Source organism: Bos taurus, chromosome 8, assembly GCF_002263795.3.
Source record: "Bos taurus isolate L1 Dominette 01449 registration number 42190680 breed Hereford chromosome 8, ARS-UCD2.0, whole genome shotgun sequence".
Classification (NCBI taxonomy): domain Eukaryota; kingdom Metazoa; phylum Chordata; class Mammalia; order Artiodactyla; family Bovidae; genus Bos; species Bos taurus.
In genome coordinates this window covers 70,631,169-70,658,470 of record NC_037335.1, presented here as the reverse complement: position 1 = coordinate 70,658,470, position 27,302 = coordinate 70,631,169, and the positions used below count along the sequence as shown (strand labels likewise).

Genomic DNA, 27,302 nt, shown 5'->3' with positions numbered 1-27,302 from the left:
TTATCAACTACTGGAAAAAATCATGGAATGCAAACTTATCAACCCCTTAGAAGACACAATACTAGGAGGAGTAGCTCCTTGGAAGGCTGAAAGTCAAGGTTGTGTTTTAAATCTCTAAAAACATAAAATTGTACCCTTAAATCCTGAGCCTTGTGGACATGCAAGGCAGGACGGAGTCCTGGACTGATATGACTTTATGCGATACTGGAGTTGCCTGTCTGCTGAGGACAAGCTACAGCTCCCTGGATTTTTTCCTGCCTCTCTTCACTTGGATGGTGGCTATCTGTCCTTCCAGTCCCCAGTCAGATGCCATTTCCTCAGGGAAGCATCCTGACCTCACAGCTTTGCTTCTAGTTCTCAAGCTGAAAGCTCTGGAGTCATCCCAAAGTCCTAATTGTCACTCATGTAGGATGTAAAATTTATCAAGAATCATCCTGCTGTGCCTCCAACAGACAGTAGAGTTGTATTTAGTATTTATTTGTGTGCAGACTAATTATTATTATTTATGGTTGCATTTATTATGTTGTTGTCTGTCTCCTATCAGTAGAATGTAAGCTTCCCAGGAGAAAGATTTCTGTTTTGTTCATAGATACTTCCCAGAATCAGCAATCATACTTAATATTAGTAGGAACTCAATAAGTATAGTTTTTGCTTTTTAAAAAATATTTATTTTATTGATAGTTGACTTACAATGTTGTGTTAGTTTCTGGTATACAACCAAGTAATTCAGCTGTACATATATATAACAGCTTGTGCTGCTAACTCCAAACTCCCAATCCATTCTTCCCCCACAACCCCTCCCTCTTGGCAACCACAGTCTGTTCTGTTTTTTGTTTAGTAGGTAAGCTCATTGGTGTTGTATTTTAGATTACATATATAAGTGATATCCTATGATATTTGTCTTTCTCTTTCTGACTTACTTCACTTAGTATGATTTTCTGTAGATCCATCCATGTTGCTGCAAATGGCATTACTTCATTTTCTTTTTAGCTAACTAATATTCCATTTTGTATATATATATATACAATATGTGTAGTATATATATAATATGTACATTGTATATATATAATATGTGTATTGTATGTGTATATATATACAATATGTGTATTGTATGTGTATATATATACACAATATGTGTATTGTGTGTGTGTGTATATATATGTATATCTCACATCTTCTTTATCCATTCATCTGTTGATGGACATTTAGGTTGCTTCCACATCCTGGCTATTGTAAATAGTACTGCAATGAACATTGGGGTGCATATATCTTTTCAAATTATGGTTTTCTCAGAATATATGCCCAGAATATATGGGATTGCTGAATCATATGGCAACACTGTTTTTAGTTTTCTGAGGAATCTCCATAAGGTCTTCATAGAGGCTGCACAAATAAGAATTTATTCTTAGTGAGTAAGTGAATAAGTGGGGGTGAGTTAGGTGCCCCCCTGCTGTGCCCCCACCTCACCCTGCAATCTTTTCATAAGACTTCATACTCTTGTCGTGTAGTAGGTGTTTTTCTACTTAAAAACATATCTTTAACAAACCATGAATAAATTCTGGTTGTCGTGTAATGGTTAGCTTGTCTGACCATTTTGTTAGACTGGGAACCACAAAGAGTCCAGAGCTGGTCTGTCTGGCTGACTGCTTACCCCCAGCACCCGGCACAGCGCCCTGTGCAGAGAAATAGCACATTTATTGAGTGCCAGGCACACTTCTCATGTTTGAGCACTAATTCACATAATCCTCACAACCACTCAGTGAGGCCGGTTCTGTTACTATTATTATTTTATAGATAAGGAAGCAAGGCCCTGAGAAGTTGAAGTCCAATGACTCATTGTAAAGGATGAATCTCGGATTCTGACCTAGGAAATCCAGCCTCCGAGTTCAAGCTCTAAACTACTAACTGAATTGCCTCACCTTTACGAGCCAACCAATAAAACTTGTTCAATAAATGAATTGGTGAAATAAGGCTGCCAGGAAAAGGCAACGCATTCTTCAGCTGTGTGAGTAAAGGGTCAAGGAAAGGGAAGTTAATCCTGGAGTAGAATATAAGTCAGTTCAGTTTATGGTCATTCCTCTGAATACAAGAAGCTTCCTACATGTATGTGTTTAGGGTGATTCCTTTTGAACACGAGATCAGGAAGTTTCGTGTATGCATGCTCAGTCACTAAGTCATGTCCGACTCTCTGTGACCCTATGGACTGTAGCCCTCCAGGCTCCTCTATCCATGAGATTTCCCACGCAAGAATACTGGAGTGACTTGCCATTTCCTACTCAGGGGATCTTCCTGACTCAGGGATCAAAACCATGTCTCTTGCATCTCCTTCATTGGCAGGCAGATTCTTTACCACTGTGCCACCGGGGAAGCCCCTCTATATCAGTGCTGTTGTTCAGTAACTAAGCCATGTCTGACTCTCTGTGACCACTTGGACTGCAGCATGCCAGGATTCTCTGTCCGTACCATCTCCCAGAGTTTGCTCAAATTCATGTCCATTGAGTTGGTGATGCTATCTAACCATCTCATCCTCTGTTGCTCCCTTCTCCTTTTGCCTTCAATCTTTCTCAGCATCAGGGTCTTTTCCAATGCTCTTTGCATCAGGTGGCTAAAGTATTGAAGCTTCAACTTCAGCAACAATCCTTCCATTGGCAGTCCTTCAGGGTTGATTTCCTTTAGGACTGACTGGTTTGATCTCCTTGCAGTCCAAAGAACTTAAGTGGATCCGAAGACTTAAACCACAATGGCAGAAGGTGTGGAAATTAGGAAACACTGCTCAGTCTTTGAGGAGGTGGTGGTTCACATCCAGGGATTTTTGTGGGCAGGGACCCAGTCTGATGCTCTCGCTCAAGGGCAGACCTGGGTAGATGGGTTTAAGTCACAGGAAGGCACAACTGAGCTTACTTGGTGGCAGAACTGATAGTTAGAGACATTCAAAACCTGAGGGTCAGGACTTCCATGGCAGTCCGGTGATTAAGACTCTGCCTTCCAATACAGGGGGGTGCAGGTTCAATCCCTGGTCAGGGACTTAAGATCCCACATGCTTCACGGCCAAAAAACTAAAACATAAAACAAAAGCAATACTGTAACAAATTCAATAAAGCCTTCAATAAAATGATCCACATCAAAACAGTCTAAAAAAAATCTTGAGTGTCCATCGACAGATGAATGGATAAACAAAAAGTGGTATGCACATACCATGGAGTACTATCCAACTTTAAAAAGGAAAGAAACTCTGACACATGCTACAGCGTAGATGACTCTTAAAGACATTACACTAAGTGAAATAAGCCAGACACAAAAGAACAAATTCTATGGGGTTCCAACTACTTGAGATACCTAAAGTAGTCAAATTCATAGAGACAGAAACAACAATGGATACCAGAGTCTAGGGGGACAAGAGAATGAGGAGTTATTGTTTAACAGGTACAGTTTCCATTTTAGATAATGAAAAAGTTTTGGAGCTGAATGGTGGGAAGTTCATATAAGAACAAGGAAATGTACTTAATGCCACAGAACTGTACACTTTAAAATGATTAAAATGGTAACATTATGGTACTTAATCACAATAAAATAAAATTTAAAGACAAACAAACAAGGTCTGCGCTATGAGATAATAGGATTCCCACCATTGGCAGTGAACAAAGGGAGACCAGATATGAGGGGAAATACATGGGCACTCGTGAGTTTGGGTGGGAGTTGGACTGAGTTGCCCTTAAGATCCTTTTCAGTTTGTAAGTTTTTATTTGTTTTTAACATTTTGGAGGCATTTACTAGGCATGAACTATCTTGTTGAGTCTCTATCAGTCTGTAAGAAAGCACTGTCCTCGTCTCCATCTTATAAACAAGAAATGGAGGCATAGAGATCTCCGGTCTTGTGCTCAAGCCCTTCCGGGTTCTAAGGCTGAGGATGGGACTCCAGAGATAGCACTGTGGTATAGCACAAAGACTGCACCAAGGATGAAACCTAGAGGCTTGGTGACTTATATGAGGCTACACTGAGCTAGCCAGGTCTTCCAGTAACTCCATGCTGCCGCCCCACTCTTTATGCCTCCTCCCTGGGGGCGTCAAATGCCCCCAACAGCTTCTGAGGATGTTACGAAGGTCAAGATGTCCTATGAGAGGCATAAAGCCTGAACCAACACTGACTGTATCATTACTGTCTTTCAGAGTCAATTTCTCTGATTAATAAGCAGGCTACCTTGTTATTGCCATCACAATTTCCCATGTCACCACCTCTATGTTTCTTTACTTAAAAGGTGATTAAAAATAATGGCTGGAGAATACAACCACTTCCATACACTCAATGCCCATTTTAATTTTATAAGCATTGCATTCTGTATTTGAGATGGTCTTTAAATGCTTTGAAGCAGAGTCAACCAGCACTGCCGAATAGAAATACAGTGCCATGAATGTAATTTTAAATTTTCTGGTTGCCACATTAAAAATAGTAAAAATGGAGAAATGAATGTTAATAATATATGTTGTTTATTCCAATTTATTCAATATATTTATGATGAGATATTTTACATTGTTTTTTCAAGCATGCATGCTCAGTTGCTCAGTCATGTCTGTTGTAGCCCACCAGGCTCCTCTGTCCATGAGATTTTCCAGGCAAAAATGCTGGAGTGGGTTGCTGTTTCCTACTCCAGGGGATCTTCCCGACCCAGGGATAGAACCCATGTCTCCTGCATCTTCTGCATTGGCAGGGAGATTCTTTAACACTGTGCCACAAGCTCACTTTACCCTTTTTTCATATTGTCCTTGAAATCGGTATGTATTTCATACTCACAGCATATCTCAGTTTAGACCAGGCACATTCCAGGAAGTCAACTCAACACCCTGTAATAGCCTGCTTGGGAAGAGAATCTTAAAAACTGGATACATGTATATTCCTAACTGATTTGCTTTGCTCTACACCTGAAACTAATATAACACTGTAAATCAACTATACTCCAATATAATTTTTTTTTAATTTTTAAAAGTTATGTTCATACTATACTGTAGTCTATTAACTATGAAGGTGATCCCTGGGTCAGGAAGATCCCCTGGAGTAGGAAATGGCAACCCACTTCAGTATTCTCACCTGCAGGATTCCGTGGTCAGAGGAGCCTGACAAGCTACAATCTATGGTTGCAGAGTTGGACATGATGAGCACACACACATAACATTATGTCAAAACTGCAGACCATCATCTGACTTTGCAGGGTGGCCACAAACCTTCAATTCATCAAAAAAAAAAAAAAAACTCAATATCTGTGAAGCCTGATAAAGCCAAGTGCAATAAAGCAAGGTATGCCTGTATTTTAAGTCATTTTACCCTTTTATGATTCCTTATTTCCTTCACTCCACCCCAGCTCTCCTTAATTTTTCCGGTTGCCATCACTGTGATAACACGAGCACAGAGGTGAGACTCAGGTCCCCTACAAGCCAGTCCCAGGTGCCATTGCTATGCTACGTGACTCAGCAAATCAACATCCCCTGTGGCTTCAGTTTCCTCCTCTGTGTAATGAGGAGGTTGGGTTATTCAAGTATTCATTCAGTCCTTCAGACGGTCAGTCAACAAACATCAAGTGCCTGAAAGCGCTGACCACAGTTCTGGGTGCTCTCTGATCATCACTTCCTTCTGATTCTATGCTTTTCTGTTCCCTGTGACTTCTGAGTGGTTGTTTCTCTGTTGCCATGTGCTGGATCTCACAGATTGAAGATTTCTGTTCCCAAAAGAAACCAGAGACTCCGCAGGCAGATCGGACAGTCCATGCTAGTGAATTTCTCAGTAGCAGTGGCCTCCTTAGTTGACTTTAGAGGTTTTGACCAACATTCATCTAAAGCTCTTCGTAATATACCCATGGCACTGAGAGGGTAGAGAGAGAAAAAGGTGAAACAAACAAAAAAAATCCTTAAATTGATCTTCTATATAGAAATATGATTTATAACTGTTATCAGTTAGTTCTTGGGGGCTTCCTAGGTGGCACAGTAGTAAAGAATCCGCCTGCTAATGCAAGAGACTCAGATTATTTTCCTGGGTGGGGAAGATCCCCTGGAGAAGGAAATGGCAACCCACTCCAGCATTCTTGCCTGCAAAATTCCTTGGACAGAGGAGTCTAGTAGGCGACAATTCATGGAGCTGTAAAGAGTCAGACATGACTGAGCACACACGCCAATACTTGGTGGGGGGGGGATGGGGTGGCTACAGAATGATACCCTTCACCACTTTGGCAAGGAGGGAACTTTAGCTTCCTTCTGGAGGTTATAAGTCCAAAGTCTGCTCACATCAGAGGTGGGCTGTCACCTGAAAGAGAGGGGAGGATGCCCAGGTTCCCAAAAACTGACTAAGTAACAATTTTCCAATTAAAGGGGAAAAAAAAAAAAGAATGGACCTTGAAGGCATTCTGCTAAGTAAATGCATTGCACATGTGGGTGCTAAGTCACTCAGTTGTGTCCGACATTTTGCAAACTTAACTCTTTGTGACCCAGTGGACTATAGCCCACCAGGCTCCTCTGTCAAAGGGATTCTCCAGGCAAGAATACTGGAATGGGTTGCCATTCCCTTCTCCAGGGGATTGAACCCGGGTCTCTTACATCTGCATAGGCAGGTGAGTTCTTTACCACTAGCACCACCTGTAAGTAAATAGACAGAAAAAGACAAATATCATATGATCTCATTTAGATGTAGACTCTAATAAAACCTAACTCAGAAAAAGAGAACAGATTTGTGTTTCTGGGAGGTAGAGGGGAGAGGGGAATTGGATGGACTCAAAAGGTACAAACTTCCAGTTACAAGATAAATGAGTCCTGGGGATTAATGTACCACGTGATGACTACAGTTAACACCACTGTATGGTATATATGAAAGTTAGTAAGAGATATACATCCTTAATGTTCTCATCAGGAATAAAAAGTATTTTGTAATTGTGTGAGGTGATGGATGTTAACTAAACTTACTGTGGTAACATTTTGCAACATACATACTTCAAGTCATTAAGCATACAGCTTAACACTCACACAGAACTGTGTGTCAATTACATTTCAATAAAACTGGGGGAATGATACAATGGGCTGTTCAGAAATGGTCTTGAAATCTGGAAGTGAAAGGAGAGTCAGAGATGGAAACCTCAGCAGCACCTGTCTGTGCAGAGAGGTAGGAAGAGGCACCCTCTGCAAAGCCTCAATGTCCCCTCCTGTGACAGCCGCTCAGAAACCAGGACACATCGGAGTCGTAAGCGTTGATGGCAGGACTGTATTTTGGTGCCTATAGCTGGTTTTATTGTTGTTGTTTAGTTGCTAAGTTGTGCCCGACTCTTTTGCGATCCCCATGGACTATAGCCTGCCTGGCTCCTCTATCCATAGGTTTTCCCAGGCAAGAATACTGGAGTGGGTTACCATTTCCTTCTCCAGGGGATCTTCCCAACTCAGGGATCGAACCCGTGTCTCCTGCATTGGCAGGTGGATACTTTACCTCTGAGCCACCAGGGAAGCCTGCCTTTGGCTGGGCAGTTGTGTAAAATCCTGTTACTTATCTTGTTGCCCTGAGAAATCTGATTCATTTGGTCTCCCTGGTTCTGGTTGTCTGCTCACTAGGTCACCATCTGGTCACCCTTTGGTTTCTAGGAGGGTTAGCTCACAGAAAGAGGACACGTGAGGCCCCAGCATATTTATTTCTCACTGTGATTCCTGCGTAACTTGGCATTCCAGTCCCACATATCATTCTTGGGAGTTCGATAAATACAAATCAGCCCCTGATCATCAAAATACTCTCGAGGCACCAGCAAAAGCAGGGCTGCTGAGTCTAGAAGTCTGCAGCTCGTACCCTGGGCTGTGTGTCCAGTCACCGTGTGTCAATGAATGCCATTTAGCAGGAAGTGGCGGTGCCTCCAGTGGTCACCCTCAGAATGTTGTTGTTCAATCGCTCAGCTGTATCTGACTCTTTTGTGACCCCATGGGCTGTAGTCTGCCAGGCTCCTCTGTCCATGCGATTCTCCAGGCAAGAATACTAGAGTGGGTAGCCATTTCCTTCTCCAGGGGATCTTCCCAACCTAGGGATAGAACCCGTGTCTCTTGCATTGGCTGGTGGATTCTCTACCACTGAGCCACCAGGGAAGTCCCACCCCCAGATAGTGGCTTATTATCTGACACATTTTTGAGCACTGTCTTAGCTGCTAGACACTGAGATGTGTTTTGGGGAACACCAGGCCCCTGCTTCCTTGGAGCCTCTGGTTTTGTTTTCTAGAGCAGATTTCAGAGAAATTCAAATAACGGCCCTTTCTGACCTCTCCGCAAACCTAAAAATTACCTTTTTAAAAAAAATAGGTGCAGATCAAAGGGAAGTTCTACAGTTCTCTTTTGTTACACCCTGGGGTTTTGCTGACATGAAGGTTGTCTTTTAATGAGTGGTTCTCTATGACGGGGCCTCTCTTGAAATCTGGCTCCATCTTTGCTGTTGCTGCCTGGGCACTCTGACTCCAGCTGGGCACTCTGAAGCCCGTTAAGGACCTGTTGGGAGGCAGGAAGGGAGAAATCCAGTGCGTGAGCACACAAGAGACAGATCCTCCCTAACCTTGAGCCATTATGGAGTAACCAGGGATCCAGCTGGGTTCAGAGGTTTTCATCCCTTTCAGATGAACTCTGCTTGGACATGCCCAGCCCAGCTGAGGTCCTTGTGCAAAGAGCCCTTCGTGGGCATTACGTGGAAGCTGCTGGCAACCCCATCACTTGTTTACATACCCTATTTAACCTCCCAGGAGGCTTCTACAGGGACGATCTCAGCTTTATTTATCTCCCATGGACCTGACAAGTCACTCTGCGTTGATTAAGGGAAGGGTGGGTTCAGCCCTGTATCAGAATCTATCTACTTTCAGGCCAGAGACACTTGTATGAAACCAGATGTCTCAGAGAGGTGGCGGGGACAGTAAGATAAGCTGGGAGTGACCTGCAAAGAAGAGCACACCCATCCCCAAACCCAGGCAAAGAGAGTCTCTTAAAGGGACCACATGAGCTGTGTTTGTTTTCCAAATGTGCTTTGATTGTTCAGAATATTCAATAAGATGATGGTGCCCTACAGGAGACTGACGGTCATACGATGTAGCTAATTGAGGACATGGCATTGTCTGGTGGCAACTAATAGCACATGTTCTTTTCATATTCTCTAGGAGATGATTCCTTAAGGGTGGCCATTTTAAGTAGGCAATTTAGAAGCAACACTTCAAGGTATTGTTGAAATAAAGCAGAGCTGTGTACGAATCGCCTCACCCTTGACTTCCCTCATCTTTCCCTCATCCTTGACTTCCCATCCTTGACATCCTTAAGAATCCACTTGCCAGTGCAGGGGACACAGGTTCGATCCCTGGTCCAAGAAGATCCCACGTGCCATGGAGCAACTAAACCCATGTACCACAACTAGTGAAGCCCATGCGCCTAGAGTCCATGCTCCACAACAAGAGAAGCAAAGAGAAGCCTGTGCACTGCAGCCAGAGAGTAGCCACTGCTTGCCACAGCTAGAGAAGGCCCACGTGAAGCAATGAAGACTCAGTGCAGCCAAAAAAAAAAAAAGAATTGTTTCATCCTAAAATACAGATTCTCAGGTACTTGTTCCCAAAGCTTGTGATTCAGATCAGGGAATGTGCATTTATATAATCAACTCTCTTCACCAATACCTCCCTGGTGCCCCCAGATACATGTCAGGTGATTCTGACCTGCAATCTCAGAGGACCTCATTTGAGAAAGTCTGTGAAAAGGGCCCTGGGCTCATCAACTGAAGCTATGTATTTGAGAAAAGCCGTGTGACCTCAGAGAAGTCCATTCACCTCTCTGGGACTTCATTTCTGTGTCTATACAATGAGGGAAGTGATCTTCAGACCCTTTCCAGGACACGTATTCTAGGAGTTCAGGCATATTCACAATATCCCAAGGCTGTGGTTGTTCTGAATCTCCTAGAATGGGAACCAACCTTCAGACTGAGCTTACCCTAAAGGGCAACAGTTGATAAACCAAAGAAGTTTTTCTCCTGTTCCCTTACAAGGATTAGGTCTCTTGGGAGAGACAATTGTTGTTTAGTTGCTCAGTTGTGTCTGACTCTTTGTGACCCCATGGCCTTTAGCCTGCCAGGCTCTTCTGTCCATGGGATTTCCCAGGCAAGAATACTGGAGTGAGTTGCCATTCCCTTCTCAGGGGATCTTCCTGAGCCAGGGATCAAAAACGTGTCTCCTGTACTGCAGGCAGATTCTTTACTACTGAACCACCAAGGGAAGCCCAAGGAGAGACAATATGATACTTCATTCTAACACAGTCACTTTTGTTTCCAAGTAACTCTAAGCACTTCCACAGGCATCATTTATTTTTGCCTTTTCTAAGGCTGGGAAAGGATGAGCTTCCTTGTTTACTGAAAAAAGGACTGAGGCAAAGGGAGATGGGAGAGACAGCCTGTCTATCCCTAACTCCTATGCTTTCATCTCCATCCTCTTCGAATTTTCAGAGCAACAACCTCAACTCACTCAGAGCCACCATCTGCTCTGCGTCTGCTACCGATGAACATCGTATCTATGTATGAGATACCTGAACAGGCTATCTCTCTGCTACAGTATTCTGTGAGTTTATCTCACATGAACATATGGCAGGAGCAATTTGCACAGGTCCTGTACTCTTTAGAGTGAGCATAATCCTTCTGAAAGAAATTTGAAACCTCTGTCCTTTGTGTTTTTATTAGATTTGGTCACTACCACTGCCAGCTAACTGATAACATCAAATGAGCCCTAACTTCCTGACTCAGAGCCTTGGAATGTAGTTGTGAATCATCACTTCTCTGTGTTGCTGCCTGATTATTGCAATAGGAGGAAAAATGAACATGACCTGTGCATAAGAAAAGAAAAGACCTTATCTGTGATTCTTGAGGTTCGTGGCTCCATTTCATACCCTCTGTTCCCTTCCCTTTTCTGGTTTTACAAAGAGTAGGCCTGAGATTATAGATCCAGCTCTGTATGGACCCTCTTGGACCCCCACCTTACTCAGATGTACAAGACTATTCCCAGGTGGCTCAGTGAGTAAAGAATCTGCCTGCAACGCAGGAGACTCAGGAGATGCAGGTTCAATCCCTGGGTTGGGAGGAGCCCCTAAAGAAGGAAATGGCAACCCACTCCAGTATTGTTGCCTGGAAAATCCCATGGACAAAGGAGCATGGTGGGTTACAGTCCATGGGGTCACAAAGAGTTGGACACAACTGAGCACAACACTTGTATGTATGTATAAGGCTGTTACTTACAAAGGCTTCATTAATCATCACCTGCTGTATCTTGGGAAATTCTTGTATAAGATCACAAAATTTTCTAGCAGATGCTGTACAATTGCTATAAGGTTATGGTTTTTGTCTTCATTTAGAATTATTCGATCCCTGGGTTGGGAAGATCCCCTGGAGGAGGGCATGACAACCCACTCCAGCCTGGCGGGCTACAGTCTATATGGTTGCAAAGAGTCGGACACAACTGAAGCAACTTAGCACATGCATGCATTTCATCTATTGGTAGCTCAGTTCTGTGGCAAGAGCCCTGTGCCAACAGCTAAAGCTTTGATCTTGATAGAGATCACTGTTTTACAAGAAATAATCCTGTTCTTTCTTCTCTACCTGTATCACCTTCCATGCTTGCAGCCAGCACTTTCAGAACGTCCCTGAAAACCAGAAAGAAGAGGAGGGGAAAAGGGGGATTGTGAAAAAGCCAGAATAGATGCCATGAAGTTTGTGTGTTATTTTATCTGAGGCAATCCTCTTCGTGTGAGCCCCATACACTGATTATTTTACAAACAATTCCAAGAAATTGACTTCCAAAGCCTTAGCAGGAAAGACAGTGTTGCTATAAGACAGATCCTGACAGTGTTGCAATATGGCAACCTTTAGAAATAGCAAAGTTGGAAAAGCTGAAACTCGATACTCTTTTCTGTTGAAGAAGGCAGAGAAGTACCTGAAACATTCTATACATTTTTCTACTCCAGATCATTACAGTGTAAAAATGTAAAAGAGATGAAAATCTCTAAGCTATCTGAGAAGTTTCATCCCCAGAAAGTAGCTAAATTTAACCGTGGTTAAACATTGATTGTCAGTAAATCTTAAGTCTCTGGAGTGTCCTGGTTAATGGAACATCGGTGAGTTAAAAATAAGAGCTATTTCCCCTGATCCCCCTAAACTAAACTAAATAATTCCCAGAACCTTTTTCTCTACTTCCACAGTTTGGGGAATATGCCTAATATTGCAATAAAACATGCCAGTCTTCCCAAACACATGCTATGTATTTAAGCTGGTGGGGGAAGAAAGGAGGGTGTATTTAAAGGTAACCTAAAGCTAATCTTTTAAGAATTTTTGAACTTGCAACAATCCTTGACAAATAACTGGTTTCCTATTGCAAATGTGATGAGAAAATACTGTGAAAATTTTAGGAAAAAGAATATGTATTGTTGTTGTTTAGTCACTAGGTCCTGTCCAACTCTTTTTTAACCCCATGGACTATAGCCCACCAGGCTCTTCTGTCAATGGGATCCTCCAGGCAAGAATACACCTGTGGGCTGCCATGACCTCTTCCAGGGGATCTTCCCAACCCAGGGATCAAACCCAGGTCTCCTATGTTTCCTGCATTGGCATGCAAGTTCTTTACTACTAGCTCCACTTGGGAGGCCCTCCAGAACCTGATCATTGTATATTGATGTATTTGTGTGCTGTGTTTATGTAAGAGGCATTATACTATAGGTGTGATTTTATAGTTTAGCAGTATTTTTGGAATCTAATTGTGTTGCTATATTGACCAGGTGAATTTCTTTTAACTGCTGAGTAGTATTCCATTGTATTACTATACCGTATTTTATTTATTATCCTCTCTCTTTTTAGTGGATACTTGAAAGTGTTAATCGCTCAATTGTATCTGTTTCTTTGCGATCCCATGGACTGCAACCTGCCAGGCTCCTCTGTCATTGGAATTTTCCAGGCAATATTTCTGGAATGGGTAGCCATTCCCTTCACCAGGGGATCTTCCTGACCCCAGGATCGAGCCTGGCTCTCCTATATTGCAGGCAGATTCTTTACCATCTGAACTACCAGAGAAGCCCTAGTGGATATTTAGGATTGTTAACAATTTTTCACTACTTCCAACAACATTGAAATAAATGTCCTATGTGTCTTTTCTGTGTCTCAAGACTCCAGATTCCTACAAGAGGAAATTGTGGATCCAAGGCTATGCCCACATTGCCTCTCAAGTGGCTCCACCATCTTGAAGTGTGAAAACAGAATCTAGAAGTTCCCACTTCTCAGCAGTCTCAATAATGCTTCACCTACCAGACATTTCAAAATGCTCAGTATATTAGGTATACAATGGTATCTCTCCAATGTTTTCATTAGGAGATGCCTGATGAAAACTGTGTTCGAGCATCTTCTTACATGTTTTTCCTCTCTTATGAATTGCCTATTCATATCCTTTGCTTATTTTTCTAAAGGGTGTTTATTTGTTTGTTTGTTTTCCTACATATATCTGTTATATCTGTTATACCCATTCTTTGTTACATAAGTTGCAAAATTTCTCCTAGTCTTCAGCTTGCCTTTCATGTTGTTTGGGATGTCTGGTTTTGTTTTGTTTTTTTAGTTTTTTTTGAAATATAGTTGATTTACAATGTTGTGTTAGTTTCAAATATACAGCAAAGTGATTTGGCTATACATATGTGTGTGTGTGTGTGTGTATATACACACACACACATACACATGCACTTCCCTGGTGGCTCAGTGGTAAAAAACCTGTCTGCTAATGCAGGAGGCATGGGTTCCACCCCTGGGTCAGGAAGACCCCCTGGATAGGAAATGACAACCTACTCCAGTATTCTTGCCTGGGAAATCCCATGGACAGAGAAGAGTGGCAAGCTATAATCCTTAGGGTCTGAAAAAAGTCAGACAGGACTCAGTGACCAAACAACCACAATAAATAAATACATATATATATTCTTTTTTTCTCTTCCATTATAGGTTATCTCAAGATATTGAATATAGTTCCCTCTGTTATATAGTAGGTCCTTGTTGGTTATCTTGGAGAAGGCAGTGGCAACCCACTGCAGTACTCTTGCCTGGAAAATCCCATTGATGGAGGAGCCTGGTAGGCTGCAGTCCATGGGGTCTCGAAGAGTCGGACATGACTGACTTCACTTTCACTTTTCACTTTCATGCATTGAAGAAGGAAATGGCAACCCACTCGAGTGTTCTTGCCTGGAGAATCCCAGGGACGGGGGAGCCTAGTGGGCTGCTGTCTCTAGGGTCGCACAGAGTTGGACACGACTGAAGCGACTTAGCAGCAGCAGCAGTTGGTTATCTATTTTATATACAATAATGTGTATATTTTAATCCCAAACTCTGAATTTATCCTTCCCCCTGAGTTTCCCCTTTGATAATCATGTTTGTTTTCTATGTTGGGGTATCTTTTATTTTTCAGGTTCTTTTTTTATACTTTAGATAACATTTATTCATTAATTTGATTTAAATTGTTAGGCCTTTTACTGTGTGAGTTTTGCTTTCCATGACTTATTTAAGGTTCCCTCTCCCTGGGATCATAATAATATTTTGGTATACATTTTTGCCTAATATTTTATAATTTGTATTTTTGAGGGTTGAAGTTTTTAATTCATCTAAACTGTAATTTTGTGTATCATGTAAGGTAGAGATTTGCTTTTATTTATTTTATCTATATATATCCAATTCTCTCAATACCATTTATTAAATAGTCCATTTTTCTCTATTGAATTGAAATGCTTCTATATTGTATACCAATTTCCTAGGATTGTTTCTGAATTCTTTTTTAAATCATGTTTTTTTTACCTAATTCTAGTCTAGTCTTACAACAAAACGACACTGATTTACCTGCTCTGCAGTCTGTGTGTTTGTTTACAACTTGCATATATATCTATATCTATATATATGTATATGTACATATCCTGCTGCTTTTACTGAAAAACTGCAGCAGGAAAGAGTAGGTACAATCTGAGAGTCACACAATGGAATATAGCAATTAAAAGAAACTGAAGTTGTTCATATCAACTTGGATAAACTTCCCAAATGTACCATTGAGTAAGAAAAACAAGCTGCATAAAAATTTCATGGAGAATACCATTTATATAAAGCTCAACAATATGAAAAACAATATTCAATGTAGTTCAGGCAGCAGCAGCAGGAGGAATACATCAGCAGTATAAACTAAAAGGAAATACATGCGAGTGATAAAAACCAAATTCAGAGTTAAAGGTGGATTTACCATGAAATCACTGCCTTGTGTAACTCAGTGAAGCTATGAGCCATGCTGTGTAGGGCCACCCAAGACTGACAGGTCATAGTGGAGAATTCTGACAAAACATGGTCCACTGGCAGAAGGAATGGCAAACCACTCCAGAATCCTTGCCGTGAGAACCCCATGAGCTGTATAAAAAGGCAAAAAGATATGACACCAAATGATGAGCCCCCCAGGCCAGAAGGTATCCAACATGCTCCCGGGGAAGAGTGGAGGACAGTTACCATTAGCTCCAGAAAGAATGAATTGGCTGGACCAAAGCGGAAATGACACCCAGTTGTGGATATCTCTGGTGACGGAAGTAAAATCCGATGCTGTAAAGAACAGTATTGCAAACTCAGGGTATGGTAAGGGACAGGGAGGCCTGGTGTGCTGCAGTCCGCGGGGTGGCAAAGAGTTGGACACGACTTGGTGATTGAACAACAACAACAGCTATGAAGCTTATGTTCCGGCCTCTCACTTACACAGAACCTTTTCAAGGTCCTGTACTTGAATTTTATTTTGTAATTTTGTACTTGTTTTTTCAAAGAGGCTCTCCTCTCCCAAGTGTATTAGCCTCAGGCCTATCCCTAGAGGAGCATAAGGAAGGGGATTGGAGGGAAGAGAGAAAGGAGGAGGGTGGGGAGAAGAGGAGAGGGATGAGGAGGGGAGGGGAAGCGAGCGGAGAATGTCTCTCCCCGAAGATGCTGGCTCCCCAGTGCCTGCCCTGGAATTGCTGTCCAGCTCTTGGGCGCTCGTGCCTGATGGCATGTTTACTGTAAACTGGAGGATGGGACAGTTCTTGGATTTAACTTGATTAACAGTCCAGGACCTCGCACAGCTCCAGGCCTGGAGGACGTGGAATAGAAGCCACGTGACAGGGAAAAGTTACCAGGAGGGCTGGGCTGCTATATTTCACCCTCAGTCCATTCTTCCAGCCCTGGTATGCCATGGACACCAACACGGAGCACACAAAATGCAGAGCGTGGCCAGGAGTTCTTCAGACCAGAGGCTGAGTGCTCCCGGGTTGTGTCCAGGAGAATGGTTTGGGACACCAAGCCACCCTGGAGCCACATTTCTGCTCCAGCTCCCAATCTCCTTCTTTGACTCAAAATGTATGCCATTAAAGAAAGAACAAACTAACTAGAACAAAAGAGTTATTGTAACAACAGCAACAGAAATACACACCTTAAACACCTTTCCATGTGATGAAATATTCGACATTTAAAAAGAATTTATTGAAGTATAATTGACTAACAATGTTATATTCACTTCTGCTGTAGAGCAAAGTGACTCAGTTATGCATATATATACATTCTTTTGCTTATTCTTTTCCATGGTTTATCACAGGATTTTGAATATATTAATGGTTCCTTGTGCTATACAGTAGGTCCTTGTTGTTTATCCATCCTACATGTAATAGTTTGCATTGCTAATCCCAAACTCCTAATCCATCACCCCCACACACCTTCCTCCCCTTGGCAACCACAAGTTTGTTCTCTCTGTGGGTCTGTTTTGTTTTATAGATACGTTCATTTGTGTTGTATTTTAGACTCCACATATAAATGATATCATATGATCTCTAGGTCCCTCTACGTTGCTCAAATGCATTATTTCATTCTTTTTAATAGCTGAATAGTATTTTATTGTATAGAGGCTTCCCTGGTGGCTCAGACAGTAAAGAATCCACCTGCAATGCAGGAGACCCAGGTTCGATCCCAGAGTTAGGACGATCCATTGTATATATGTACCACATCTTTTTTATACATTCACCTGTGGACAATTAGGTAGTTTTTGTGTCTTGGCTATTGTGTACAGTGCTGCTATGAACATACAGGTGCATGTATCTTTTTGAGTTATGGTTTTGTACAGATATATGCCCAGGAGTGGGATTGCAGGATCATATGGCAATCTTATTTTTAGTTTTTTGAAAAACCTCTGTACTGTTTCTCAAAGTAGCTGTGCCAATATGCATTTCCACCAACAGTGTAGGAGGGTGCCCTTTTCTCCACACCCTCTCCAGCATTTATTGTCTTCTATAACATTTTTAATGGCTACACAGGACATGTCAAAATTGATTAAATGGTCACTACTGAGTCACCATTGTTAGATATTTAGATTGATTCTAGTTTCTGCTCAATGCAAACATTCCTATAACTGAACCCTAGCATACAACCCTAATGAATTCTTTAGAAAAAAATTCTCATAAGTGAACTTCCTTTGTCAAAGAGGCTGACTATTTTCAAGGCTTTTGAGATGTGTTGCCAAGTATACTATCAAAAATCGACATCAATTCACACACACTTCAGTATAAGAAGCCCGTATGAAACTGAGTGAAAGTGAAAGTGAAGTCGCTCAGTCATGTCCGACTCTTTGCAACCCCATGGACTGTAGCCCACCAGGCTCCTTGGTCTGAAGCCAATGCTAACTATTTACATTGAACAAAAGTATGTTGTCCATTGGATAGATTTTTAAAAATAGCACCTCATAGCTTTAATTTGCCATCAGTCCAAGATTCAACTGCCTCATGTTCATTGGACACTTGAGTTTCTTCTGAGTTGATTTACTATTCTTGTGCTTTACTCTGTCCTCCATTGAGACATTCCTCTTTTTCTTATTGATTAGTAACAACTTTTCATATGTTATGACATTAAGTTTTTTTCATGTATGCTGTTAATACTTTCCTTTTTGTTTTGCCATTTGCCCATATGGTTTATTGTGGCTTTGACACTTTGTTCAGCCGCTAAGTCACGTCCGTTTCCTTGGTTTATCTTTGAAATTTTGGGGGACTCTCTTTTTCTCCAAAGAGTTAGTCATTTCATGAAAGTCACCTCTTTTTCTTAAGCAGTTTTTAAATGGAACTTTAATTATATACTTACTGAGTCTCTTTCTGGACTTTTCTGTTTAATTGATGTGTATTCTGTTGCCAGCGTTATGTTAATTATTGTAATTACAGTGTAGGCAATTCTAGTATTATGGAAAGTTCTCATTATTTCTTTTTCTTTTTTTGTGTCAAGATTAGTTTGGTTGTCCTTGTGTGCATATTCCTCCAGAATCATTCTGGCAATTCTCCTTTTTTTTTTCTTTACTTGTAATATTATCAGCATTAATGATTTTTCTGAAACCAAAACACGGCCCTGACCAAAACATGTGGTTGGAGAAGAGAGAAGTATAACAGTTACCAGGTTAGGTAAGATTTTTTGCTCTAACCATTTCCAAGTAACCAGACCTTAAATTCCTCTAATATGTTCCAAAGACCTACCACCCATGGCACAAATGAAAACCTTCTGTGTAAAAGGAGAGATAAAGAGAGTATAAGGATATATGGGTAGAAGTAAAAGAAAGAAAACAGAGTCTGAGATTAAGAAGAACACAAAGACACAGGAAATCAAAGTGCTGCAAGGAGCCTGAAAAAATGATCTATGGTTTTCATTTTTTGATCATCATTCCGTTTTCATTTCTATAAACAAAAACTCTCTATGTTTTTAAAAAGCCACTGAAATTTTTTATCTGTCCCCTAACTTATGATGTATAGGACTGACATTTCAGAGAGTTACAAAAGAACAGAATCTTGGTGTTCATTTCCTGCCCAATGCAGGAATCCCCCTGCAGCACTTCTCCTAGGAGTGGCTGTCCAGCCTCTGCTTGGTTGCTGCCTGACCAGGCCCTGACTCATCAAGCTCATCTCATGTTTAAAAGCCTAATTATTAGAAGGTTCTTGCTGTTAGAAAGTAAAAATCTGTCCTCCAGCATTCCTCTCTCCAAACCTTTGCCCTGATTCTGCCTTTCTGAGCCAACCTTGGCCTTCAGTGCTTCGGACTTGGCTCTCCTGTCCCCTCCAGTTTTATCTTCCCTGGACTTGTCATTGCTGACCAGTCCTTTTGGAACAGAGTTCTTGATCTCTCCACATCCTGGTCTCTCCTCTGGAAGTATAAAATAGACAGCATTTCTTTTAAGTGAAACGCAGAAGTTAACAGAATTCTCCAGATTGCACCTGACCAGTGCAGTAAGTTGGGAGAACTTCATTCCTTACTTGGCATTTTTTTCAAATGGATACACCTCAGGTTACATTCAGGTTTAAGATAAAAAGACTCAAGTTTCAGTTGTTCAGCCTTAATCAGGGAAAAATAAGGGCTTTCCCTGGTCCTTTCACCTAAGCAAGAGAACAGATCTCACAGGTGAGATGAACTTTTTTCTTTAATTTTTATTGGCGTATAGTTGCTTACAATATTGTGTTGGTTTCTGTGTGTGTATGTGCTCAGTTGTGTCCGACTCATCTAGACCCCATGGATTGTAGGCGGCCAGACTCCTCTGTCCATGCGATTTCCCAGGCAAGAATACCAGAGCGGGTTGCCATTCCTTTCTCCAGGGGATCTTCCCGACCCCAGGATCGAACCCACATCTCTTTCATCCCCTGCGTTGGCAGGCAGATTCTTTACCATTGCACCACCTGGAAGCCTGTGTTAGTTTCTACTGCACAACAAAGTGAATCAGCTGTACATATACATACATCCCCTCTTTTTGGGATTTCCTTCCCATTTAGATCACCACAGAGTACTGAGTAATTCCCTGTGCTATCCATTTTTATGCAAATTAGTGTATATATATGTCAATCCCAACCTCCCAATTCATCTCACCAGCACCCCTTCCTCCTTGGTATCCCTACATTTGTTCTCTACATCTGCATCTCAAAAATGAACTTTTAACAGACTTTAGTGAAATTGGGAGAAGTCTTTAAAGCCAAGAATAAGGGGGGTGGGGAATGGTCTTCCCATGTAAAAGCTGGAAGAGTCCATGTTGTGGAATTTGGGGAGCTATGAAAACTTCAGTGCCCATGGAAAGCCGGTGTTTGCCCACCAATGAAGAAACCCCTGGATGCCTCACTTGTGGGGGTGCCTTACTCCAGGCATAGGTCTCTGCCCAGGAAGTCAGCTTTTGAAAATTGAGTTTTTGCCACCTTTCAGTCTTGCCTCTCAGGACTGACTGGAAGCAAGGAGAGCTTAAATCTCTGCCTTATCTACGCCAACGTGTGTGCCTTTCTGTACAAAATGGAAATTACTACTCGGGACCCCAATTATTCTGAGTCTGGTACCCTTGGAGTCCTGCAGAACCTCAATCAGGCCCTCCCGGCCACTTCTCATGAATCCACAGAGAACCTGACTCCAGAGATGCCCACCTTGGGCTCACCTTTCCATTTCTCTCCCCCATGGAGCTGTGCCATCAGCACCCCAAGCCGACTGCGCAGGTGTGGGCAGGAAGGAGGCTATAGTGACCCTGCCATTGAGCTCTGGCCCTGGGGCGCACAAGCCACTGCAGTGGGGGCGGAGCAGGAAACTGCAGCCTCACTAGCCGTGTGTGACTGCCCTTGCCTGCTGCCTCCAGACCCGGAAAAATCTGGCATATTCACAAATCGGCCCTACTTGAAATCCAGGAAGAGGTGTAATTACAGTGCTCAGGATCTCAACTTTCTGTGTTGCCCTGAATCCAGGCATTCAGCATAGTGAGTGACGTCAGAAACTAAACACTGGCTTTCCAGGCAGGGAGGAGCCCGGATGCCCGAGGGAGGAGGGGACGGTGCAACCTCACTGAACTTCCATTGGCGGAACATGAGCATGTGGTCCTAAGAGACCTAGGAGCTTCCCTGAGCAAGAGCGCACAGACGTTTACTCCACTAGTTTATTGTCTGTGGGCTGAGCCCATCCCACCTCTGCTTTCTATTAATCTAATCTCTTTTAGGGTAAAATCCAGTTTGGAATATGTTACATACATGCCATACACTGCCAGTCTTCTTCATAAGTAAAGTCACTGAAAAAACACACAGCTGCCAGTTTTATCTGAATGTTTGCCACCATATAAGGAGAAGAGGTGGTGTTGAATGCTTTATTTTTAAAAAATTTAATTGTAGGATAATTGAGTTACAATGTTTTGGTCTCTGCTGTACAACAACGTGAACTAGCTGTTAGTATACATATATCCCCTCCCTCTTGAGTCTCCCTCCCACCCCTCTAGGTTGTCACAGACCAGGGGGTTGAGTTCCCTGTACTATACAGCAAATTCCCACTGGCTATCTGTTTTACATTTGGTTATATATATGTTTGATGTTACTCTCTCACTCCATCCTACTCTCTCCTTACCCCACTGTGTCCACAAGTCTCAGCAGTGCTTTCTTGTTTTGGTCTGGCTGGCTAGAAAGTAGATCTCTCTTTGCAAAGTGTACCATCTTGTGTACGGTCCTGAGCCCCAGGACGGTCAGATGAGAAGGATGTGAGTGACGAAAAAGAGAGCCATCCGGAATCCAGGCTCCAGGCTGGGTCCTCCTTCCTTCAGGAACTCTAAGCCCTTGGTTGGGGGACACACCCATGCCCTCCTCCCTTATCCCTTAGCCTCCACTAAGGTTTGAAACAACATTTGCTAAACAATTACCTTGGGTGCTTAACTTTTCCTTCATGTATCTTTTCTCCCAAACTCAGCCATCTCCCTCACAGCTCATCCCTCTGCTCAAGAGGAAAATAACAGTTCTTTTTTTTAAAAAAGATATTTATTTTTAAAAAATTTATTTATTTGGCAGTGCTGGGTCTTAGTTGCGGTATGTGGGATCCAGTTCCCCGAACAGGAATCAAACCTGGGCCCCTGCAATGGGAGCTCGGAGTCTTAGCCACTGGACCACCAGGGAAGTTCCAAAAAGAAGGGTTCTTGAATGAATAAACAAACCTCTAACACTCAGTGGACAGGTTCTTAATGAGAAGCTGTGCCCTTTGAGAATGTTTCTGCAGACTGAGCAACACTGGGGAAGCTTTTTAGGTCAGAATAGAAATAAATAAATAATATTATTTTCAATTAAGAAGTTAGACACCCAACAAAGAACTGGATCTTTATATTCTACTCTGAACCTTTATACTCTGGGTTACAATGTCCCTTCAAAGGTCATTCTTGAGCTATCTAATGGCTTGAGATTCTTTTTTTAAAGTGTTTTTTGATGTGGACCATTTTTAAATTCTTTTTTATTGAGTTTGTTACAGTTCTTGTTGTTCAGTCCCTAAGTCCTGTCCCATTCTTTTCCAGCCGGTGGGCTGCAGCACTTTGTTACAGTACTGCTATTTTTTAGTGTTTTGATTTTTTGACCATTAAGCATACAGAATCTTAGCTCCCCAACCAGTGATTGAACCTGCACCCCCTGCATTGAAAGGCAAGAAGTCTTAAACACTGGACCATCAGGCAAGTCCCTGATTTGAGATTTTTTAAAAATATTTTAGCATGGCAAATTGTCAGCAAATTCAAGAGAAGAAAGAGCCCTCATAGATCTACCAACTCAACTTCAACAAATTCAACTCACAGCTGATTTTATATCACTTACACCCCATGTGTTCATTGTGTAACCCCACCCTGCTCCCAACCAGGATTATCTGGAAGAAAACACATCACATCATTTTATTCCTAAATATAGAGTGTCCCTCTAAAAGGTAACATCTTGTTTTTTGTTGTTTTTATTTTTTAAATTTCTTGGTGGCACTGGGTGGCTTATGGGATCTTAGTTTCACCACCAGGGATTGAACCCACAACACCTGCATTGAAAGTGGGGAGTCTTAATCACTGGACCACCAGGCAAGTCCCAGATAACATCTGTGCAGACTCTGAAGGCTAATGAGCTCCCTCAAAAATATACATGGGCCAGGGGCCTATTACCCATGACATGGGACTCTATGAATGCACTAAAATTATGGTTCATACTTACCCTACCACTACGCTCAGTCTCCCAGTTGCCTGCACTCAGCTGGACTGGCTTCGTAAGAGAGAGTTATAGGGATTTTCCTGGTGGTCCAGTGGTTAGCACTTCACCTTTCAATGCAGGGGGTGCAGGCTTGATCCCTGATTCAGTTCAGTTCAGTTCAGTTCAGTCGCTCAATCGTGTCTGACTCTTTGCGACCCCATGAATCGCAGCACACCAGGCCTCCCTGTCCATCACCAACTCCCAGAGTTCACCCAGACTCACGTCCATCGAGTCAGTGATGCCATCCAGCCATCTCATCCTCTGTCATCCCCTTCTCCTCCTGCCCCCAATCCCTCCCAGCATCGGAGTCTTTTCCAATGAGTCAACTCTTCACATGAGGTGGCCAAAGTACTGGAGTTTCAGCTTTAGCATCATTCCTTCCAAAGAAATCCCAGGGCTGATCTCCTTCAGAATGGACTGGTTGGATCTCCTTGCAGTCCAAGGGACTCTCAAGAGTCTTCTCCAACACCACAGTTCAAAAGCATCAATTCTTCGGCACTCAGCCTTCTTCACAGTCCAACTCTCACATCCATACATGACCACAGGAAAAACCATAGCCTTGACTAGACGGACCTTTGTTGGCAAAGTAATCTCTCTGCTTTTGAATATACTATCTAGGTTGGTCATAACTTTCCTTCCAAGGAGTAAGCGTCTTTTAATTTCATGGCTGCAGTCACCATCTGTAGTGATTTTGGAGCCCCAAAAAATAAAGTCTGACACTGTTTCCACTGTTTCCCCATCTATTTCCCATGAAGTGATGGGACCGGATGCCATGATCTTCGTTTTCTGAATGTTGAGCTTTAAGCCAACTTTTTCACTCTCCACTTTCACTTTCATCAAGAGGCTTTTTAGTTCCTCTTCACTTTCTGCCATAAGGGTGGTGTCGTCTGCATATCTGAGGTTATTGATATTTCTCCCGGCAATCTTGGTTCCAGCTTGTGCTTCTTCCAGTCCAGCGTTTCTCATGATGTACTCTGCATATAAGTTAAATAAGCAGGGTGACAATATACAGCCTTGACATACTCCTTTTCCTATTTGGAACCAGTCTGTTGTTCCATGTCCATTTCTAACTGTTGCTTCTTGACCTGCATACAAATTTCTCAAGAGGCAGATCAGGTGGTCTGATATTCCCATCTCTTTCAGAATTTTCCACAGTTCATTGTGATCCACACAGTCAAAGGCTTTGGCATAGTCAATAAAGCAGAAATAGATGTTTTTCTGGAACTCTCTTGCTTTTTCCATGATCCAGCGGATGTTGGCAATTTGATCTCTGGTTCCTCTGCCTTTTCTAAAACCAGTTTGAATATCAGGAAGTTCATGGTTCACATATTGCTGAAGCCTGGCTTGGAGAATTTTGAGCATTACTTTACTAGCGTGTGAGATGAGTGCAATTGGGGAGCTAAAATCCCACATGCCTTATAGCCAAAAGACAACAGCCTAAAACAGAAGCAATATTGTAATAAATTCAATAAAGAATTTAAAAATGATCCACATCAAAAAAATCTTTAAAAAAAGAGAGAGAGGATTATATGCAGAGACTTGGAAACCAACTGGCTTAGAATATCAGCTCTACCACTTCTTATCTCTGTGATCTTAGGCAAAGCACTTAACTTCTCTGTGCCTCAACTTCCTCATCTAAAAGCCAAGCTAATTAAGCCCATGCATATGCATACTTGCTAAGTTGCTTGAGTTGTGTCCAACTTTTTGTGACCCTATGGACTGTAGCCTGCCAGGCTCCTCTGTCCATGGGATTCACCAGGCAAGAATACTGGAGTGGGTTGCCTTTTCCTTCTCCAAGGGATCTTCCCGACCCAGGGATCAAAACCATATCTCCTGTAGCTCCTGCATTGCAGGTGGATTCTTTTACTGATGAGCCACCAGGAAAGCCCAATTAAGCCCATGCTGCTGCTACTGCTGCTAAGTCGCTTCAGTCGTGTCTGACTCTGTGCGACCCCATAGACAGCAGCCCACCAGGCTCCCCCATCCCTTGGATTCTCCAGGCAAGAACACTGGAGTGGGTTGCCATTGCCTTCTCCAATGCATGAAAGTGAAAAGTGAAAGTGAAGTTGCTCAGTCATATCTGACTCTTTGAGACCCCATGGACTGCAGCCCACTAGGCTCCTCCATCCATGGGATTTTCCAGGCAAGAGTACTGGAGTGGGTTGCCATAATTAAGCACATACAATACAACAAAGAAAAAAAACAACCCAATTGAAAAATGGGCAGAATATCTAAATAGACATTTCTCCAAAGAAGACATATAGATGGCCAATAGGCGCATGAAAAGATGCTCAACATCTCTAATTATTAGGGAAATGCAAATCAAAACTACAGTGAGATGCTACCTCATACCAGTCAGCATGGCCATCATTAAAAAGTCTACAAAGAGCAAATACTGGAGAGTATGTGGAGAAAAGGGAACCCTCCTGCATTGTGGGTGGGAATGTAAACTGGTATGGCCACTATGGAAAACAGTATGGAGTTTTCTCAAAAAGCTAAAAATGGAGTTGCCATATAATCCAACAATCTCACTCCTAGGCATGTCTGGACAAAACCATAATTTGAAAAGATCCTCGCACCCTTATGTTCCTAGCAGCACTATTCACAAAAGCCAAGACGTGGAAACAACTTCAATGTCCATTGACAGATGAATGGATAAAGAAGACGTGGTGCACATATGCAATGGAATGCTACTCGTGCCATTTGCAGCAACATGGATGGACCTAGAGATCATCATCCTAAGTTAAGTAGGTCAGAGAGAGAAAGACAAATAGCATGTGGTGTCACTTACATGTGAAATCTAAGCTATGACACACATGAACTTCTCTATGAAACAGACACAGACTCCCAGGCAGAGAGAACAGCCTTGTGGTTGCCAAGGAGGGTGGGGGGCGGGGGGGAAGAATTGGGTGCTTGGATTAGCACAGGTATGGTGTGGCTAAAAACGTTGAAAAATAAAGTTAAAAAAAGTTTTTTTTAAAAAAGACTTAGACAACATGAAAATATTAATGCTTGTTATTTCTCAAAGGAGCAACAAAAAGTCATTTTAATTCTTTGTGTTTCAATTTTCTGAATGTTGTGCAATGAACATGAATGATTTGTTCATTATGGAAAGATTATTGTTTAAACACGGGCTTCCCGAGTGGCTCAGTGGTGAAGAATCTGCCTGCTATGCAGGAACATAGGTTGAATCCCTGGATCAGGAAGATCCTCCAGAGAAGGAAATGGCAACCCATTCCAGTATTCTTGCCTGGGAAATCCCATGGACAGAGGAGCCTGGCGGGCTACAGTCCATGGAGTCACAAAGAGTCAGACATGACTGAGTGACTAACACACATACACATCGTTTAAAAGCAGGATACATAATTGTATAGGCAGGGTGTTTCAGTTATGCAAAATAGATGAAAACAGAAAGATATTAATGGGAGAATTGTGGGTGATTTTTTTCTTTATATTTTTAGGTTTTTCCAAGTATTCTGCTCTGAGAGCAATAAGTTGTTTGAGGTTGTTGTTCAGTCACTCAATCATGTGACCCCATGGACTCTTTGTGATTCCAAGGACTGCAGCATGCCAGGCTTCCCTGCCCTTCACTATCTCCTGGAGTTTGCTCAAACTCATGTCCATTGAGTTGGTGATGCCATCCAACCATCTCATCCTCTGTTACTTGAGGACATTGGTTCAAATGGGGAAACTGAGGCACAGAAGACCAAGGGGAAGGCTCTTGGGCTCCACATACACCTCTGCCTGCCTGGCCCAAGCTAGAGCAGCGTGGTCAGTCCTCCCCAGTGATGCCTCCTTTTGGGTTCATTCCTGACCCCTGACTTAGAGCTTGAGGCTGTAAATGACTGTCACATGATAACAGGGTGCAATCTCCAAGCCTTTCATTCTCAACCAAAGAGCAGCAAAAAGAAACCTCAGGAGGAGAGAAGAAACGGTCTGCGGGGCCCCACATGTGTGGGGGTGACATAGAAGATGCTTGACACAGCCAAGGCGTCATCCTGACCATCTGCAGGGGCAGGGAGCCAGCCCTCAGCTGGACCACTGCAGATTCCAGACTGCAGGCATCTCCCTGCTGCAGCTGCCAGCTGCGAGGGAGGGGCGAGCCCTGCAGAGAGACTTGTGCACCAGAGATAGCAACCCACCCATAGCCCAGAGATTCTGGGCCTCCCCAGTCTACTTCCCCAACCAGTGTGGAACAAAATGAACAAGGAACAAACAAAAACAAATCGCCACAAGGACAGAAAAAAAAAAAAGGAAGAATG

The 27,302-nt window shown here is 42.5% G+C and overlaps 1 long non-coding RNA gene across 14 annotated transcripts in view; it reads left to right on the top strand.

Annotated features, from left to right (window-relative positions):
- LOC107132707 (uncharacterized) overlaps window positions 1–27,302 on the top strand; it is an 81,557-nt gene that overhangs the window by 13,071 nt on the left and 41,184 nt on the right. For 8 of the 14 annotated variants that reach the window (XR_009495614.1, XR_001500868.3, XR_009495605.1 and 5 more), the window contains exons 2-4: window positions 10,700–10,884; window positions 13,168–13,335; window positions 25,579–25,787. This is a non-coding gene — a long non-coding RNA (uncharacterized lncRNA). Of the gene's footprint in view, window positions 1–1,794; window positions 9,579–10,699; window positions 10,885–13,167; window positions 13,336–25,578; window positions 25,792–27,302 lie in introns of all 14 variants that reach the window. The other 6 variants (XR_009495610.1, XR_009495606.1, XR_009495608.1 and 3 more) reach the window with 5 other exon arrangements.